Below are 5,702 nucleotides of genomic sequence, written 5' to 3'. Positions count from 1 at the left end.
GCTCCCCGCCTGCGGCCCCCGCTCCCAGCCTCCAGCCTGCGCCCCCGGCCTGCTCCCCGGAGTGACAGCTTCCCATTGCGGACAGGGAGGTCCGTGTCCCACCGCGGCCATGGAACAGGTGTGGGCCTGATGGCAGTACCGGGAGTGCCGGGTGGCGTGTCGGCAGTGCCGGGAGTACCGGGGGCGTGTCGGCAGTGCCGGGAGTACCGGGGGCGTGTCGGCAGTACCAGGTGGCGTGTCGGCAGTGCCGGGAGTACCGGGGGCGTGTCGGCAGTGCCGGGTGGCGTGTCGGCAGTGCCGGGAGTACCGGGTGGCGTTGCGGCAGTACCGGGCAGCAGCGCGCGGACCACAGGCCGGTGCGGGCCGCCTTCCCGCGGTCTCTCCCCCGGCTCCCAAACCGGGGGAGGTGGGGCCGCGGGGCCGAGGAGACCCCGCCGCCCTGGGGTCCGGCTTCCAGGCCCGTGCGGGAGCGGCCCCGAGGCGCCCGACGCTCGGGCCCGCAGGCCTCGAGCCTGCTCCCGACTGCTGGGCCGCAGACCCGCGGAGTCGCGCTGGGACCTACCGGGATCGCAAAAGCCTGAGCCGCGGCCTGGAGGAAGAGACCGGACGCGGCCTCCACCCAGCGCCCGGCCCAAGCGGAGACCTCGGCAGCCCGACCCGAGCGCGGGACCGTCGGCGGGCGGAGGAGAGCCCCGGAGACCCGAAGCAGAGGAAACCTCCGGCATCCCGCCCGCCCTCAGGCCCGCACCGCCCGCGGCGCTTCGCTGGGCCGGGCGGCCCGTTGCCATGTGCCTTCACTCAGCGCGTGTGCGTCCTGCCTGAACCCTGCTACCCTAGGCCGGGCAGAAGCAATGAGAAAGCCCGGGACTCTTCAGTTAACTCGCAAATGACCAAAGAGAATGAGGTCCTGAGGTCAGGCCTCCCCAGGGCCGGCACACACACGCACTTCCAGTGCTGGAGCCCTTTCAGGACCACAAACACATCCATGAACACTGTTGATTATCAGAGGAAAGCAGCCAAATCAAGGCTGGAGCCACGACTTAACAGATACAGCACTTACTTAGCAAGTGAATTACAGGGAATTCAAAGCCTACTGCAAGATGCTTTAAACCAGGCACCAATGGCTCACACATGTAATCCTAGCTACTCAGGAAGTTGAGATCTGAGGATCGCAGTTCAAAGCCAGCCAGGGCAGGAAAGTATGTGAAATTCTTATCTCTGATAAACACCCAGAAAACCAGAAGTGGCGCTGTGGCTCCAGTGGTAGAGCGCTAGCCTTGAGCTGAAGAGCTGAGGGACAGCGCCCAGGCCCAGCTCAAGCCCCACAACCAACAACAAAAAAAAAGGTTCTTTTATTCACAAACATATATGCATTTATGTATACGTGTATGCACATGTATACATATATGTATATATGTATAGATACATGTATGTGTGTATAACTATATTAACTAATGGCCACCTATCTGGGATGAGAGCATTTCAGTTGCATTTCCCTAATGTCTAGTGATGTAGAACACTCTTTTCCTTATTGGCCATTTGTATTTCTTTTCGTAAGTACCTATCCAGAATACTTGCTCACTCTTTTTTTTTTTTTTTTTTTTTGTCGGTTGTGGAACCTGAACTTGGGAGCCTGGGTGCTGTCCCTCAGCTCTTCAGCTCAAGATCAGCACTCTGCCACTTGAGCCATAGCACCACTTTGGCTTTTTCTGCTTATGTGGTGCTGAGGAATCGAACCCAGGGCCTCGTGCATGCAAGGCAAGCGCTCTACCACTGAGCCACCTTCCCAGCCCCAGGATATATTTTTCTTTAGCAAAGTCTCTGTGCAGAATAGATTGGCAAGAAAGAGAAAGCATACCTTTTAAATCTGCTGGTGAAAGCAGAGCTAGTGAGTAGTGGTCAGACTCAGTTCTCCCAAGGGAAGGCAGTGCAGTGTCTTCACAGGCTTTGCTGCAGAAGTTAGAACCACCCCCGGGGGTGACTGACTTTCCTTCTAGAGGCGGGAAATGCTGGGAAGCCAGTTTCTGGAAAAGAGCAGGAAGCCATCCAAGGCTTGGGACTTGCTGGCTTTTGAATGTGTGATAGACAAGGAGTTGGAATCTGAGGGATAGAGTTTGGTTGTGGTGGAGTTGGAATTGTAGAGTGCAGATACTGCCCCAGGGCAAGGGAGTGCTGCTAGCAGGGGCACTGACGGGAAAGCCTGGGGGGTAAGAGACAGGATCTGAAGAAAGGTGTTAGTGGGGAGGAACTGGAGATCAAGGAGCCCCACCTGGAGGAGAGGGAGACCCCAAGTGGAACTAATACCTTTCCTGGAAGAGGGAGGCACCATCTGATCTTGCTGCTTCCAGGTCAAGGAGGTGGGGAAAATGACTCCTTGGCCTGGGAGTCATGTTTGCTGTCAGCATACTATTGTGCTAGTAAGTCACTACCCTGTGCCCCATCCCCACACCCACTCAGGACCGTCACTGGCAAGGCTGCTGGTGCTTCCGTCCATCTTGGCTTATTTTCACACTTTCTCTCCTTGCAGTGCCTCAGGTACTCAGATGTGCCCACGACCCTAGGCTTGTCCCAATCTCTTGACCTCTACAGCCAGCTTAATCCTTTAGTGAGCTGATTACAGCATCCTGTAATTTCAGGAAGGTTACAGTCAGAGAGAACAGGAGTCAAGGATCCAATGTAAAGATGCAAGAAAAGCTAGTGGTAGAACACTTGCCCAGCATGAGAAACCCCTCCTGGACCCAGTCCAGAAGTTCAGTGTTACTGTGTGTGTGTGAGAGAGAGAATTACAGAGACATACAGAGAAGAGAAGCAGAGACAGAGACCAGTAAATAGAGAAGAGCAGACCCACCTTGGATTGTGATATTTGTCCTATTTATCCTGTCAGAGCCCAACTCCTGAGTGGCCTGTCTTCTCTGACAGTCTACCACGTCAGATGCTGTTTAAGTCACAAGGCCATTTTGTCCCGGCCTTGGGTATTTTGCCTCTTTCCAATCGAAGTACAGAAAAATACCATTTTTTTTCTTTTGGGCTATGTGATTAATGTAAATGATGGGAAGTGATAGATTAATTTCTCCAGTCATAAACTATTGATGAAACGTTTGGGTTATAGGGAATAGCTCAGTAGAGAATGAATGGTTGTTTATCATACTTCTTTCACCACTAGCTGCAAATAACTTTCAAACAATTTAGCGTTTGACATCAATTTTAGTGTATCTCTGTCAGCCATTCTACCACTGACCACTGTAAGGGATGGCTATAGGTGTCATCTTGACTGAACTAGGGGACTCCCAGCTGGTATGCACCTAGCCTGGTTTCCTCCCAAGATGAACATCTGTGTATGAGGATCAGTCCTTACCAGCCATCGGTCATCAATTATCCTCAATCTCTGGCTGAGTAGGGGGTCAGGTTGAATAAGGATGCTGAGGAAGGAGGAATCTTCTTCTTGGTCATTGTCCTCGTGGAGATGAACTCTGGGCCTCGGCGCTGTCCCTCAGCAAGTCAGCTCAAGGCGAGCGCTCTACCGCTTGAGCCACAGCGCCACTTCCAGTTTTCTAGTGGTTTATTGGAGATAAGAGTCTCACAGACTTTCCTGCCCTGGCTGGCTTTGACCCGTGATCCTCAGATCTCAGCCTCCTGAGCCCAGGATTACAGGCGTGAGCCACTGGCACCCGGCTTCTTTTTTTATTTTTTGCCAGTCCTGGAGCTCGAACTTGGGCCTGGGCGCTGTCCCTGAGCCTCTCTGTGCTCAAGGCTAGCACTCTACTACTCTAGCCACAGCACCACTTCCAGATTTTCCTGTTTATGTGGCACTGAGGAATCAAACCCAGGGCTTCATGTGTGCTAGGCTAGCACTCTACCACTAAGCCACATTCCCAAACCAGTTAGCCATCTCTCCCTCAGCACTTGGCTCACCAGAATATCAACATGCAAGTCTAGGGAGTCATTATGAATGGAAACCATCTCACATGGCTACTCCAAGGACACATTCTTGTCACATACATAGCCCTGGAGAGTCACTGAGAGGACCACAAGGACATTTCCCTTTGCCCTTGAGACCTTTTGAGATAAGGTAATGGGAATTTGTGCAAATATCACCACCTCAGAGTACAAATACAGATAGATTTTGGTTACAATTTGTTTGCTCTCAGGGCTGAGCCATAGCCCAAGTGCTACCACACATTATTCACACTTGGGCAAGGCTGCTGAGCTGCACAGACACTAGGGCTATTTCCTGTCTAGCCATTTTGTCACCATTTCCAGTATACCATTGTGCTTGTCTTTTTTTTTCTTTTTTTGACAGTCATGGGGTTTAAACTCGGCTTAGGTACTGTCCCTCAGCTCTTCAGCTGGAGGTGAGCACTCTACTACTTGAGCCACAGCTCCACTACGGGTTTTCTGGTGGTCAATTTGAGATAAGAATCTCACAGACTTTCCTGCCTTAGGCTGGCTTTGAACTGAGATCCTCATATCTCAGCTTCCTGAGTAGCTAGGGTTACAGATGTTAGCCACCAGGGCCTGGCATAGCCCTAGCTTTGCTTTTTTCTTTTTTTATTGGTTGTGGGGACTGAACTCTGGGCCTGGGCGTTATCCCTCAGCTCTTCAGCTCAAGTCTAGTGTTCTACCACTTAAGCCACAGTGCCACTTCCAGTTTTCTGATGGTTTATTAGAGATGAGTCTCACGGCCTTTCCGACTCCGGCTGGCTTTGAACCTTGATCCTCAGATCTCCGCCTCCTGAGTAGCTAGGATTACAGGTGTGATCCACCTGTGCCCGGCAGCCCTAGCTTTTCTAAGAAGATTCTTATTTTTTTCTACTGGTAATAGAAGTTCTTTCTTAATTGTGTGGAATGGGGAATTGTTAGAAACTATCTCTGGTTGGTTAGAAGTGACAACTGTGGATAGTAGAGGCAGTCCCATAAGACTGAGACCTTAACCTGTGTAATTATCAAATGGCACGGTAACCATAGTTGAGAGAGTTTAATAGAGTTAGTAGAGTGCTTTGCATGGTTCTTGTACAGGGTTGTTGCAAGCCAGCACGTGCCCCTTAACACACTGCAACCAAAGCACAAGTCAGCAACGGAGACTGGACTATGGAGTTGAGATTTGGGATGCCAGCTTCAGATCCCAATGTTCCATTCACCAAGGTTTTTTGTTGGTTTCCTATAGGAAAGTACGTGCACACCGTAAGGTTTAAATAGAACAAGTGGCAGCATTTTGTATACTAGTGGTGGCAGACCTCCTTATCTTGGGAATGAGAGCTTACAATTTGATTAAACATTAGTCTACTCCCAAGCAGTTCAGGGTGGAAACAGCTCACACACCCAGTATAGAAATGGGAATTCTTGTTAAGCCAGGACTGATTGACCTTTCCAGGAAACTCAGTCCTGAGAGTGGGAAGAAGGCCTTCCAAACTCCCAGTCCTTTCAGGTCTCATGCCTCAGCTTTTCTGGCTTTCACAAGTGGTTTCTACAAGGATTGCCTTAAAGTTAGTGAGAAACAGAAAGCAATTTTTTTTTTAACATTACATAAGGTTATTTTATTTAAAAGATCATTCACAAAATACCATGTCCATAGTCCAGCCTTTTTTTTTTTTTTCTTTTTTTGGGTCGGGTCGTGGGGCCTGAACTCTGGGCCTGGGCGCTGTCCCTCAGCTCTTCAGCTCAAGGCTAGCGCTCTACCACTTGAGCCACAGCGCCACTTCCAG

The sequence above is a fragment of the Dipodomys ordii genome, unplaced genomic scaffold (genome assembly GCF_000151885.1).
Source record: "Dipodomys ordii isolate 6190 unplaced genomic scaffold, Dord_2.0 Scaffold27, whole genome shotgun sequence".
Taxonomy (NCBI): domain Eukaryota; kingdom Metazoa; phylum Chordata; class Mammalia; order Rodentia; family Heteromyidae; genus Dipodomys; species Dipodomys ordii.
This window is presented reverse-complemented; position numbering follows the sequence as displayed.